Raw genomic sequence first — 15929 nt, 5'->3', positions numbered from 1 at the left:
CTTTTCATCAGGAGATCTCAAAGTGCTTTACAAACAGCAATATCATTATCCCCATTTTCCAGATAGGGAAACTGAGAGACAGAAAGGTGAAGTGACTGTCCAAAGGTTTCAGAGTAGCAGCATTGTTAGTCTATATCGGCAAAAAGAACAGGAGTAGTTGTGGCACTTTAGAGACTAACAAATTTATTTGAGCATAAGCTTTTATGGGCCACAGCCCACTTCATCAGATGCATAGAATGGAACATATAGTAAGAAGATATATATACATACAGAGAACATGAAAAGGTGGAAGTTGCCATACCAACTGTAAGAGGCTGATAATAGCTCATCTTAAATAATTAGCCTCTTAGAGTTGGTATGGCAACTTCCACCTTTTCATGTTCTCTATATGTATATATATATTTTCTTACTATATGTTCCATTCTATGCATCTGATGAAGTGGGCTGTGGCCAATAAAAGCTTATACTCAAATAAATTTGTTAGTCTCTAAGGTGCCCAAGTACTCCTGTTCTTTTGACTGTCCAAAATCATCTAACAGCTGAGCCAAGAATAGAACACAGGTATTCCAAGTCCCAGGCTAGCAGTCTATCTATTAGGCCTTACTGCCTTACAAGGAAGTTATGAGGGTTAGCTGGCTGATGATTTTTAAAACCCTTTGACTTTCTCAGCTAAAAAAATTACAGAAGTGCAAAGAATAGTATTGTTGTTATTTTATTTTAAAACATAATGGTTGAAAACTAGTTATTTCCTTTACTTTCCTGTTAAAACCTGAGTTAAGAATTTTGATTTCCCCTTACATAAGCTAATAAAATCACAGATGTCTGCACTACTTTATTGCACTTACAAAAACTAAGGTCAATGTAGAAAAATATGTCCCTTAAAAATTGTATTGTTTTCTAAGGTGGACAGGAATGCAATGAACAGAGAACATTAAAAAATCCATTATAATAATAATAGCACCAAAACAAACATAAACTGTATATTGATAATCTCACAGAAAATCAAATACATACATGAATTTACTTTTACTTTAATTGTGCCAATTTCTGTTCCAAACTAGTAACTACTGTGGTATTATTTCATATTTGTTTTCCGAGTTAGAGCCTATAAAGGGTAAGCACCTGGATTTCCCCCATATATTAAATGGGCCCTAGACTTGGTTTTCTGCTCAGTTTTATCTGAACTTGTAAGCACTTTTCCCTCTTCAATTGTTTTAATCATATTGCATATTTCTGGCTCCTTCGCAGAAGCATTAATTACAACCATGAACAATCCACAGAGAAATCTTACCAACTGAAAGAATTATCTGTCAGTGTACTTTAAAAAATATAACTATAAGATCTATTCTAAAATAAGTGCAACTGGGCTGGAATCCAAAACACATGAGATCATTCCTTTAGACCTCCTTTTTAATACTGAAGATATAAGTGAGAGAATACAAAGCAATCCATCATACCCTAGCTGCAACTATTACACTATTGGTGGAAGAGACATTCTATTATGTTGAATGGAATTTCATGTTTTATTCACTGAAATTGTTATTATTTATTAATTACTATTATTATTTGGTCAAAAATTTACTAATCTAATATCATATTTCTAAAGTAACAATATACTGCAACAGAGCAGCATATTTGTAACTAAACACATACAGTAGCTGATTATTCCAAGTTCTGGCAAAAATCTTTAGCTGCACAACAGTGAAAATATTTACTTTTATCTTTACAGAAATATCTGGTAAAATTGTCATCTTTCTCTGCTTACATTCATCCTGGTACTTGACCTGTTAATTACAGTAAAGTATGATTATGCCTTTGCGCTAATATTTGTTTTGGGTTTATTAAAACTTGCATTGACCTGACTCTTTCACATTGGAACTGAGCCTTGATGGTCGATGCTCCAAACCATTCCTGTGTAATGTTATTATGACATTCAGTGAAAGAATATTTACATTCATAAAGTCATGTTCCTAAGCATATTATCGAGTCTATAAAATTATTCAATATAATATGAACGTTCATGAATATTAGAAGAATCAAGGAAAAATAAACTTCTGAAACCTTTAAAGATAGTCATGAATATGCCATCACAGCTGTAAAAAAATTGGGGAATCTCTGTACAATTTATGTATGCCAATTTGATTTTATGAACTGTCTATATCTTTATGACTGTTTTTACTGTGTTCTTACCCCATACTCCATGTGGCATGGACACAGGCAAGGGGGTCGGGTGGGGAGGGCAATATGTGTCCATGAATGGGGTGGTTGTTAAAGAGTAACAGCACCTGAATAGATTTTTACCTCAGCAGAAAAAAGGAGTAACTGTATCCAAGATAAAACCAACTTTTTCCCCAACTTCTGTGTAGCATTTGAAGGAATGGAATTTCCCGAAGAGAAGAAAGTTTGGTACAGCACTTTAAAGACACAGAGACTGGGTGGGTCAGACAGAAAAAGGAAGCTTGATGAGGAAGAGGAACAAGGGTTTGCAGAGAAGAGGACTTTGTGGGGCCAGACAAGACTGAAGGAGAGAGAGAGAGAGGAGAAACCATGAGCTGCAGGAGGCAGATCCTGGACACTACAGGACTTTGACCAAGTCCCAAAAGCTCTAAAGAGTTGGGAACTGAGACAGGGAAAGGTATATAGATGTTTTATTGTTTGTACCTAGATCTCTAGTACTATCTAAAGTAGAGAAATTGGGGGGGTAGTTTTAGAAATTCCTTTTGCAAAACCTGTGTCAGTTTTCTTCAACTATTACATGTCTAAGAAGAGGTAATCTCTAAACTGGAGCACCCAAAGGTTGGAGCTCTGCGAAAGGATGTGCTGAAGCATCCGGGGAACCAGGCATTAGTCTCAGGGCCTGCAGCTGGACTGTGCGGTTCTCAGCTGTCAGAAGGCAGTGCTAGAAAGAAAATCTGTACCCCAAGATTGTGTTGAGAAATCCAGAGCCAGAGGTGATGCCTGGACTCTGCTCAGACTCAGAAAAGCTTAAAAGCACATGGGTCCAATATGTTGGACCTAAACACACCAGTTTGGTGAGTGTCCAGAAAGAGGAGGTTGGCCAGTGCTGTGACAAGGGTTTATGAAAATGTGTTACCATAAGAAATAGTTCATGAACATCTGTAAGGCTGTCCTGAAAAACATCTAGTTTTTCATAGTATAATTAAAAAAACATTCAGAATATCTTCCTCTCTCTGGACACACTAATATTTTTTACAACTAAACTGTAAAGTTTATACTGTAAAATTTTAGCACAGGATGAGTAATTGGTTTCATTAAGACTAGAAATTTCAGCAAGGGTCTACACTAATCCACTCTGTGGATGAGCTAGGTTTGTGGCAGCAACCCTCAAGGATTCACAACTCTCAATTACTGTTCCCTTCTTTTCAAGATAGAGAACTCCCTTGGTGATGAGCAGTTGAACAGGAGATCTATCACAGAGACATTGTGCCACTGATCTTTGCCTGAACCCAATGAAAAATGAGAGACAAAGGATAATATTAAGAACACTAAATTAAAAGAATAAACATTAATACAAATGTGTCATTCAAAATCAGAAGTTTTCACAAGATAACAAGTCAGTAAGCAAAGGAGATATTTAATTTGGCCGACACTATGGTACATTACTGTTTTATAAAATATGGTCGTTTTGATATGGTCATTTGGATTCTATTAAACTCCTCCTTAATTATAAAAGTTATTAATGCCATGTATGTGAAAAATCCCTTTTTAAAAATTCATTTATGAAAGAGGACAGATGGCACTAAATTGTAGCTATGGATGCTTCACAGTTGAGTAATCCACGAATTCATAGCAAATTTAGCAAATGTAAGACCAAGTCTTGTAGTCCTTACTCATTTTTTACAAAATTCTGATTCAGGCAAGGATCAAAATTCATGAACTGAGAAATAACTGGGTAATTATTTTAGGATTCAAACTAAGAATAAATCTTTGTGTGTGAAAGAAAGATTGAGAGAGCCTATGATTTTTTTGCTGCTGGGTAGCAGAAAAGTATCCTACCATTTAAGTGCATATGAAATAGTATTCTTGCTGAATTGCATTGTGAGTTGTAGTGACAAGGTGTTTCAAATAAATATGTCATATACATATATGTCAGGTTTTCAGAATAATATTCTACTCAGTTACACCAATACAACTTGCACTGAAGTCACTGGGATTGTACAGACGTATCTGAAAGAGAAATTTTGCCCTTATGTCACGGTAGCAAAACTCTGAAATATCTCTCTGATTTGCATTGTATAGCAAACATAAAGCAGCTGAACATTTTCCTCTCGCTCCTTTAAGCATTAGCTTTTAAATAATAATATGGTGATAAATAAAATTATGAAAAGGGGTTAAAAAAGAGACACGGTAAAGTGTGCAGATGATACTTAATTATTCAGGATATTGAAGTCCAAAGCTGACTGCAAAAAGTTACAAAGGGATTGCACAAAAATTGGGTGACTGGGCAAAAATGTCAGATGAAATTCAATGTTGATGAGTGCAAAGTAATGAACATTGGAAAATGTAATCCCAACCATACATAAAAAATGATGGGTTCTAAATTAGTTTTTACCACTCAAGAAAGAGGTCTTGGAGTCATCATGAATAGTTTCCTGAAAACATCTGCTCAATGTGCAGCTACAGTCAAAGCAGCTAACAGAATGTCAGGAACCATTACAAAAGATAAGATAAGATAGAAAATATCATAATGCCACTATATACATCTGTGGTACACCCACACCTTGAATATTGGATGCAGTTCTGGTCACCCCATCTCAAAAAAATGGAAAAAGTACAAAGAAGGGCAATACAAATTATTAGGGATATGGAACAGTGTCAATATAAAGAGAAGTTAAAAAGACTGGGACTCTTCAACTTAGAAATGAAATGGCTAATGAGGGATATTATAGATATTATGAATAGTGTGGAGAACATGAATAAGGAAGTGTTATTTACCCCTCCACATAATACAGTAGCCACAGTCACCCAGTGAAATGAGTAGGCAGCAGATTTTAAACAAATATAAGGAAATACTTCTTCACACAAAAGCATAATCAACCTGTGGAACTTGTTGCCAGGGGATGTTGTGAAGCCCAAAAAGTATCTCTGGGTTCAAAAAAAGAATTAGATGAATTCATGGAGGATAGGTCAGTCAAAGGCTATTAGCCAAGATGGTCAGGGAAGGAGTCCCATGCTCTAGCTGTCCCTAAATCTCCAACTGCCAGAAGCTGGGACTGAACAACATGAGGATGGATCCCTCAATATTTATCCTGTTCTGTTTATTTCCTTTGAAGCATCTGGCACCAGCCACTATTGGAAGACAGAATATTGGGCTAGATGGATCCTTGGTCTGACCCAGTCTGGCCATTTTTATGTTTTTATGATGTTGGCTGTCACAGTATTTTGTCAGTAATTTGAAGTTCATACTTTTGAGAAATTTTGACATTCTCATTTCCCCAGTGTTTGAAGCCCACAGCATTCCAGTGCTGGGTGAGATGCCACTCATGTGACCACTGACACATTGGGGACAGAATCAGGAACTTCCAGGGATGGAAACATGAGCTGCCTAAGCTGGCATAGAGGCTATACTCATCTATCTGTACTGGGGAAACACTCCTTTGTTCCAAGACACACAAACTTTTCCAGAGAGCTTTTCTCCATCACCACTAATCACAACTAACAATGTTATTTTCTTTAATGTTATATTTTAAGCTTTTGATTATATAATCAGAACTCTAAAACCAAAATGTGACTATATTGAATGGTACGTTGATAACTGGGAGGAATTTGAATAGAAAGACTATTATCCTCAACGAGCGGTTAGTAAAATATGTAAACACATATTCTAATTTGAATATTATTCAAGATATTTTGGTCCTTCTCATGCTAATATTGAAGGTATGCCAAAGTCCCCATCAGCTTCAGGGGAACAGAAGTAGGTTCACGGAAGAGGCAGACGTCTGTATGAAACTTATGATGTTGACGGACTTCTGGGGTTGAGAAGTCTGAGAGCTAAGAGTTTAGAGAGTGTGACACAGCCAAAGGACTGTGTCCTGAAGAGGATACTGTATTTATTGGGACAACTCGCTTCCTGGAGCAGAAGTGACAGCAGTGAGACATCACCAGATGAGGGCACACTGGAGAGCTAAGGTTTAATTCCCAGGACAGCCAGCAGGAGGCTCCACAGTGGTGAGTCGCGTCCCATCACACCTTGTTTATCAGTTCTTCCCAAAATAACTTTCTTGTGTTTGTACTCCATTTATAAATATTAAAAATCCATTCTCCATATCATGCATATCTTTGAATTTGGTAACAACAACCAACCACTTTACCCGTTAATCTTTATATTGTTCCTCAATAGGCAACTTTTCACTCTAAGAGCACAATCTAATAGTTACTGAAGTCAATAGAAAGACTTTTATTGACTTCAGGTTTCAGAGTAGCAGCCGTGTTAGTCTGTATCCGTAAAAAGTGCCACAAGTACTCCTTTTCTTTTTATTGACTTCACTTAACCTTGGACTAAACTCATCTAATCACCATTTGGAATTGTATGAGAATGTTCTGATGTAGTTTTAAATATTACAGTTCTGGTGAAATGATGTGGTTCCATATTGTTGAATGTGTCTCTCAGAAAGGATAGTGTTCATTATGATTTCCTGATGACATAATCTACTGCAGGTAATTTCTTTCTTCCAATTATTATCATGGTTAGCCATCCAGTATGGGAGTAAGCAAAGCCAAATGTCTTTAATATCATAATCTGCAATCAGTAAATATCCAACTAGCAATATATAAATCAATTTTTCATACTATAGACATTTAAAAAATTTCTCCAGTTTTTTTTTCTCTAACATTTTATCATCTCATCTTTTTATGTATGTAGGACGAAATTCTCTAGGCAATCCAGTTTATCTGAATGTGCTGGCTGTTCTCTGACTGCAAAATTACTGTGGCCCATGTAGTACATCTAATAATATTTCAAGGCATGCCATGATTTTATGTATGTGTTCATGTGAAATTATACATTAAGTTCCTTAAGTATCAGAGGCAATGTTTTTTCCTGTAAATAGTTCTAGTTAAAGTACATGTATTATTGTGATGTAGTGCTAAAATGTGAGGGGGAAATGGCCTTGTGATTAAGGTACAGGACAGGGATTTACTCAGGAGTAAAGCTGAAATCCATGCTCTGCACCAGACTCCTGTGTGACCTTGGTCAAGTGACTTCATTTCCTTGTGTCTCAGTTCTCCCCCTGTATAATGGAGATAATGATACCTTCTTTGTCTCCTTTTTGTACTTGGACTTTTAGGGCAAGGACTACTTCTTACTACTTGTTTTTACAGTACAGCACCAGCACAATGGTACTCTGATATCAGAGAGGCCGTCTAGGAACTACAGTAGTACAATTGATAAAAATAATGGATAAATAATACATACTACTTTTATATGTAATAAAATTAAGCCATGTAAACAGCATCCTTTTAATTCGTTTTTCCTTTAATTAAACAGTCATGCAATGTTTGAAGATATTTCATTCTCTCATCAAAGTTACATCTGGTTGTTTTCAAAGAATTTCTGTATAGCTTGAAACAACTCAGATCTGTATTTATACAGAGCAGTAAAGGACCACTGCCTCTTGTCTCATTCTCTATGTCAGTTAATGCCTGTGTCTTGAATATTATGTTAAGCAGTGTCCAAATTGTGAATATAAAACAATGGGAGCATATTAAAGTGCTGCACTTCATTCCCAAAGTAGGTTGCCATGCTGGGAATATGTCCACTTTGCCCCCCAAAAATAACAGTAATTGCTGCTATTTAAAGATTTCAACTCTGCTATATTCTAGAGAGGTGTTTGGGATTTATTAGTAGATTGTCAGAAATCCCTGTTAATTTGTTTCCTAATGACTCTCTGGACAAGTAGTGTGTTCTCATCCAATCAGTGAATGTATAAGTATCTGATTTGCTGGCTTAATCTTTTCAATTTGATGAAGGAATTACTGAGAATAATTGTTTGTAGTCTCTTGTGCTATGCTTTTGTATGAGTCTCCAAAGTATGTGCCTATTTTATTTTTTAAACAGAGGACATTCCACCATTAGAGAGTGAGTCAGAAGAGACTACAGCAAATCCGAAAGGGAGAATGAATGTGACTTGTCTCAAAACTTCATTACTTCAGTTTTATGTTGGTGTAAACTCCACTAATTCATTTAGTATAAAACTGGAGAAACACAGGCGTTCTGCATCTTGCCAGCTTCTTTGAGGAAGCTCATAGTAGGAAGGTGATATGGAAGGGGGGTGTTCAGCTATTGTGACCTGCACTGGATGTGCCATGTTTGTCTTTCTTCCACAGGACAGAAGCGACTTTGTCTGTACAAAGTGCAAGCTCTAGTATCCATATTGGAAGAGAAGATTGAAGGTCTGGAGCAACAGATATCGACCCTGCGTTGCATACGAGAATCTGAGGATTTCCTGGACAAAAGTCAGGATATGCTTCTACGGGCACAAAGCTCTAAAGATTTAGAGCAGGTTGCACAGCGGAGCCAAGAGGCCAGTGAAGAAGCTTGGCAACATGTGACCTCCAGAAGAAGAAGGGGGAATGTCCAGGTACCAGCACTGCAGACACAGGTAAGTAACCGTTTTCATGTTCTCTCCACAGGTACCACTGCGGAGAGTGGACCAGATGATACACCTGGGGGGAGAAAGCAGAAGGAGACTCCGCTGGTTGGAAGGCATGAGATGCGATGTCCTGAGGTTGGGGGTTCCACGACCACCACTCCCAAGAGAAGGAGGTGGGTGGTGGTGGTCGGAGACTTTCTCCTCAGGGGGACTGAGTCATCTATCTGCCGCCCTGACTGGGAAAACAGGGAAGTCTGCTGCTTGCCAGGGGCTAAGATTCGCGATGTGATGGAGAGACTGTCGAGGCTCATCAAGCCCTCGGATCACTACCCCTTCCTGCTTCTTCACGTGTGCACCAATGATACTGCCAAGAATGACCTTGAGTGGATCACTGCGGACTACATGGCTCTGGGAAGAAGGATAAAGGAGTTTGAGGCGCAAGTGGTGTTCTCGTCCATCCTCCCCGTGGAAGGAAAAGGCCGAGGTAGGGACAGTCGAATTGTGGAAGTCAACGAATGGCTACGCAGGTGGTGTCGGAGAGAAGGCTTTGGATTCTTTGACCATGGGATGGTGTTCCATGAAGGAGGAGTGCTGGGCAGAGACGGGCTCCACCTAACGAAGAGAGGGAAGAGCATCTTTGCGAGCAGGCTGGCTAACCTAGTGAGGAGGGCTTTAAACTAGGTTCACCGGGGGAAGGAGACCAAAGCCCTGAGGTAAGTGGGCAAGCAGGATACCTGGAGGAAGCACAGGCAGGAACGTCTGTGAGGGGAGGGCTCCTACCTCATACTGAGAATGAGGGGCGATCAGCAGGTTATCTCAAGTGCCTATATACAAATGCACAAAGTCTTGGAAACAAGCACAGAGAACTGGAGGTCCTGGTGAAGGCAAGGAATTATGATGTGATTGGAATAACAGAGACTTGGTGGGATAACTCACATGACTGGAGTACTTTATAAACTGTTATAAACTGTTCAGGAAGGACAGGCAGGGCAGAAAAGGTGGGGGAGTAGCACTGTATGTAAGGGAGCAGTATGACTGCTCAGAGCTCCGGTATGAAACTGCAGAAAAACCTGAGTGTCTCTGGATTAAGTTTAGAAGTGTGAGCAACAAGAGTGATGTAGTGGGGGGAGTCTGCTATAGACCACCGGACCAGGGGGATGAGGTGGACGAGGCTTTCTTCCGGCAACTCGCAGAAGCTACTTGATTACACGCCCTGGTTCTCATGGGCGACTTTAATCATCCTGATATCTGCTGGGAGAGCACTACAGCGGTGCACAGACAATCCAGGAAGATTTTGGAAAATGTAGGGGACAATTTCCTGCTGCAAGTTCTGGAGGAACCAACTAGGGGGAGAGCTTTTCTTGACCTGCTGCTCACAAACCGGGAAGAATTAGTAGGGGAAGCAAAAGTGGATGGGAATCTGGGAGGCAGCGACCATTAGTTGGTCGAGTTCAGGATCCTGACACAGGGAAGAAAGGTAAGCAGCAGAATACGGACCCTGGACTTCAGGAAAGCAGACTTCGACTTCCTCAGGGAACTGATGGGTAGGATCCCCTGGGGGAATAACATGAGGGGGAAAGGAGTCCAGGAGAACTGGCTGTATTTTAAAGAATCCTTATTGAGGTTACAGCGACAAACCATCCCGATGTGTAGAAAGAATAGTAAATATGGCAGGCGACCAGCTTGGCTTAACAGTGAAATCCTTGCGGATCTTAAACATAAAAAAGAAGCTTACAAGAAGTGGAAGATTGGACAAATGACCAGGGAAGAGTATAAAAATGTTGCTCGGGGATGTAGGAATGAAATCAGGAGGGCCAAATCGCACCTGGAGCTGCAGCTAGCAAGAGATGTTAAGAGTAACAAAAAGGGTTTCTTCAGGTATGTTAGCAACAAGAAGAAAGCCAAGGAAAGTGTGGGCCCCTTACTGAATGAGGGAGGCAACCTAGTGAAAGAGGATGTGGAAAAAGCTAATGTACTCAATGCTTTTTTTGCCTCTGTCTTCACGAACAAGGTCAGCTCCCAGACTGCTGTGTTGGGCAACACAGCATGGGGAGTAGGTGGCCAGCCCTCTGTGGAGAAAGAAGTGGTTAGGGACCATTTAGAAAAGCTGGACGTGCACAAGTCCATGGGGCCGGATGCATTGCATCAGAGAGTGCTAAAGGAGTTGGCGGCTGTGATTGCAGAGCCATTGGCCATTATCTTTGAAAACTCATGGCGATCGGGGGAAGTCCCGGACGACTGGAAAAAGGCTAATGTAGTGCCCATCTTTAAAAAAGGGAAGAAGGAGGATCCTGGGAACTACAGGCCAGTCAGCCTCACCTCAGTCCCTGGAAAAATCATGGAGCAGGTCCTCAAGGAATCAATCCTGAAGCACTTACATGAGAGGAAAGTGATCAGGAACAGTCAGCATGGATTCACCAAGGGAAGGTCATGCCTGACTAATCTAATCATCTTCTATGATGAGATTACTGGTTCTGTGGATGAAAGGAAAGCAATGGATGTATTGTTTCTTGACTTTAGCAAAGCTTTTGACACGGTCTTCCACAGTATTCTTGTCAGCAAGTTAAAGTATGGGCTGGATGAATGCACTATAAGGTGGGTAGAAAGTTGGCTAGATTGTCGGGTTCAACGGGTAGTGATCAATGGCTCCATGTCTAGATGGCAGCCGGTATCAAGTGGAGTGCCCCAAGGGTCAGTCCTGGGGCCGTTTTTTTTCAATATCTTCATAAATGATCTGGAAGATGGTGTGGATTGCACTCTCAGCAAATTTGCGGATGATACTAAACTAGGAGGAGTGGTAGATATGGTGGCAGGTAGGGATAAGATACAGAGGGACCTAGACAAATTGGAGGATTGGGCCAAAAGAAATCTGATGAGGTTCAACAAGGATAAGTGCAGGGTCCTGCACTTAGGACGGAAGAATCCAATGCACCGCTACAGACTAAGGACCGAATGGCTAGGCAGCAGTTCTGCGGAAAAGGACCTAGGGGTGACAGTGGACGAGAAGCTGGATATGAGTCAACAGTGTGCCCTTGTTGCCAAGAAGGCCAGTGGCATTTTGGGATGTACAAGTAGGGGCATAGCCAGCAGATCAAGGGACATGATCGTTCCCCTCTATTCGACATTGGTGAGGCCTCATCTGGAGTACTGTGTCCAGTTTTGGGCCCCACACTACAAGAAGGATGTGGAAAAATTGGAGATAGTCCAGCGAAGGGCAACAAAAATGATTAGGGGACTGGTACACATGACTTATGAGGAAAGGCTGAGGGAACTGGGATTGTTTAGTCTGCAGAAGAGAAGAATGAGGGGGGATTTGATAGCTGCTTTCAACTACCTGAGAGGTGGTTCCAAAGAGGATGGTTCTAGACTATTCTCAATGGTAGAAGATGACAGGACAAGGAGTAATGGTCTCAAGTTGCAATGGGGGAGGTTTAGGTTGGATATTAGGAAAAACTTTTTCACTAGGAGGGTGGTGAAACACTGGAATGCGTTACCTAGGGAGGTGGTAGAATCTCCTTCCTTAGAAGTTTTTAAAGTCAGGCTTGACAAAGCCCTGGCTGGGATGATTTAGTTGGGGATTGGTCCTGCTTTGAGCAGGGGGTTGGACTAGATGACCTCCTGAGGTCCCTTCCAACCCTGTTATTCTATGATTCTATGCAAGGGTAGGCTTAGTTTTAGGTGAAGACCATCCTAGATATGACAGGCTGGCAAGATTTTAAACCTAAATCACATTTTTGGGTAAATTTAAACCAAAATCTACAAGCCAACCTCTAAGAGAGTATGAACCTCTACCAAATTAAAATGGTAAAATATGCACTGAACTAAATTTCTTACAGGTGTAGCTATGACTTAATTTGTGTTGTTATATGAAGATTGCATACACTGTAAACCATAGAAGATAATTTGCTCATTGATTATCAGAAAATAACATTGCTAAAAACAAAACACTTTCCCTATCTACAAAACAATAACACAAATCCATTCAAAAGTGCTTGAATTGGTGGGTAGAATCTCATTAATCTAGAACATAAATACATTGTACAAGAATACTTATATTGCAAATAAAATATTAATGTTCCTGAATGGCTCTCCAAATACAGTGAAATAAGAAAATGGAATTATAATAGAAGATAGTGTTTTAAAAGGTATGCAAAGATTCTGATTTACAAGGCCTGCTGTGCTGGCTATTAAATACATAGCTCCCATTATTTTTAAATAAGAACGGCCATACTGAGTAAGACCAAAGGTCCATATAGCCCAGTATCCTCTCTTCTGACAGTGGCCAATGCCAGCTGCCCCAGAGGGAATGAACAGAACAAGTAATCTTTAAAAATGGGAAGAAGGAGAATCCAAGGAACTACAGATGAGTCAGCCTCACCTCAGTCTCCGGAAAATTCATGGAGTAGGTCCTCAAGGAATCCATTTTGAAGCACTTGGAGGAGAGAAAGGTGATCAGGAACAGTCAACATGGATTCACCAAGGGCAAGTCGTGCCTGACAAACCTGATTGCCTTCTATGATGAGATAACTTGCTCTGAGGATATGGGAAAAGCGGTGGATGTGACATATCTTGACTTTATCAAAGATTTTGATATGGTCTCCCACAGTATTCTTGCCAACAAGTTAAAGAAGTATGGATTGGATGAATGAACTATAAGGTGCATAGAAAGCTGGCTAGATTGTCGGGCTCAATGCTTAGTGATCAACGGCTCGATGTCTAGTTGGCAACCGGTATCAAACAAAATGCCCCAGGAGTCGGTTCTGGGATCGGTTTTGTTCAACATCTTAATTAATGATCTGGATGATGGACTGGATTGCCCCCTCAGCAAGTTCATGGATGACACTAATCTGGGGGCAGAGGAGATATGCTGGAGGGTAGGGATAGGGTCCAGAGTGACCTAGATATATTGGAGGGTTGAGCTAAAAGAAATCTGATGAGGTTCAACAAAGACAAGTGCAGAGTTCTGCACTTAGGACAGAAGAATCCCATGCACTGCTACAGGCTGCGGACCGACTGGATAAGCAGTAGTTCTGAATCTGGAGTATTGCTTCCAGTTTTGGGGCCCCCACGACAGAAAGGACATGGACAAATTGGAGACAGTCCAGTGGAGGACAACGAAAATGATTAGGGGGCTGAGGCACATGACTTATGAGGAGAGGCTGAGAGAACTGAGCTTATTTAGTGTGCAGAAGAGAAATGTGAGGGGGGATTTGATAGCAGCCTTCAACTACCCGAAGGGGGGTTCCAAAGAAGATGGAGCTAGGCTGGTCTCAGTGGTGGCAGATGAGAGAACAAGGAGCAATTGTCTCAAGTTGCAGTGGGGGAGGTCTAGGTTGGATATTAGGAAAAACTATTTCACTAGGAGGCTGGTGAAGCACTGGAAAGGGTTACCTAGGGAGCCCACAAAGCCCTGGGACAAAGCTCTGGCTAGGATGATTCAGTTGTGGATTGGTCCTGCTTTGAGCAGGGAGTTGGACTCGATGACCTCCTGAAGTCCCTTCCAACCCTAATATTCTATGATTCTATGGCAGAATCTCTATCCTTAGAGGTTTTTAAGGCCCGGCTTGACAAAGCCCTGGCTGGGATGATATAGTTGGGGTTGGTCCTGCTTTCAGCAGAGGGTTGGACTAGATGACGTCCTGAGATCTCTTCCAACCCTAATCTTCTATGGTTCTATGATCATCAAGTGATCAATTCCTTGTTGCCCATTCCCAGTTGCATTCCTACATTTTGTATAATATTAAAACATTTCTCCTGAAGATCTTTTGCCCTTCATGATTGATAGTTTATTTTATTTTTATTCACTCCTTGTAATTGCTGAACTATGATTTTATTCCACGTATAACAATAAACGTAGTATCATTTTGTTGCAATAGCATACCTTTATATATATATATATATATATATATATATATATATATATATATATATAATGAAGTTCAATTATGATTATCACAGCAGTAATATAAATATATAGATTACTGCAACAGTAATCATAATTAAACTTCACTAACTGTTAGTAGAAACAAGGATTCTCTCTCTATTTATTCCCTATATATCCTTATTGCTACTAACAATTGATGATGTTTAACTATGATTACTGCAGCAGTAATAGCACCCTGTGCAGTTAACTGATGGTACATAATTTTGTGTCAGGTAAAATCCCTGTTATTCACTCATTAAAAATGCATTGGAACGGCATTTAACTGACAACTAATCATAAAAATGTAGCCTGGAAGGGGCCTGGAGAAGTCATCTAGTCCAGCCCACTGAGGTGAGGCAGGGACCAAGTGTGACATACCCAGTGTACAATCGAGACCCATGAATAGCTTTGTCACCTGAGCATTTTTACCTAGGGTGACCTTTATGCTGTCCAGTCTGGACAGCTCACAAGCAGCCTCCAGTATATAATTCACTCCCAGCCATGTCTGTATGAGAGCTGCAGCCTGCCAACTTCACACTGGCTTTCACTAGCCTGAATTACACTGCACATACCTTACACCCCAGCACACTCCCAATCCCAGACTTTTCCCCAGAAATGTGCATCTGGTACTGCCCAGTCCTTTCCTGAACAATATAAGATCATATAAAGACAGTCATTTTATTAATAGAAATGATATGCACAAATTCTAACATACAAATGGAGTTTCCTAAACACTTCAATTCAAACATACTGGTTTAGATAAAACGATAAAACAAGTTATTAACTACAAAGAGATAGATTTTAAGTGAATACAAGTAATGAAGCATAAAAGTGAGAAATGGTTACAAGAGAAAGAAAGATAAAACACAACTAATGCCTAATTTAACAAACTATATAAACAACGAGGAGTCCGGTGGCACCTTAAAGACTAACAAATTTATTTGGGAATAAGATTTCATGGATAAAAAACCCATTTCTTCAGATGCATTGAGTAAAAATGACAGATGCAGGCATTATTGTACTGACACATTAAGAGAAGGCAGTTACCTTACAATTTGTTAGTCTTTAAGGTGCCACCTGACTCCTTTTTGTTTTTGTGGATACAGACTAACACCGCTACCCCCTGATACTTAACAAACTATGTTAAATTCAAAGCAAAGTTTCTGTCACCACATGCTTTCAATAGTCTTTCTGGCTCAACTTTTAGTTCAGGTGTAATAGTGGTTTCCTTTGTTTCTTCTGATGCAGTCAATCGATGAACAGAGAATGAGAGAGGAGGTGTTTGCCCCTCATTTTTATACTGTCAGTCCCCCTCTTAGAAAACATTTCCAACTGTGTTTCAGGAGACAAAAAGACTACAGAGGAAAATCTCTGCAGCTGATTTTCCCACCTGT

The sequence above is a fragment of the Chelonia mydas genome, chromosome 1, assembly GCF_015237465.2.
Source record: "Chelonia mydas isolate rCheMyd1 chromosome 1, rCheMyd1.pri.v2, whole genome shotgun sequence".
Classification (NCBI taxonomy): domain Eukaryota; kingdom Metazoa; phylum Chordata; order Testudines; family Cheloniidae; genus Chelonia; species Chelonia mydas.
The sequence above is the reverse complement of the archived record's forward strand: the minus strand, read 5'-3'. Positions refer to the sequence as shown.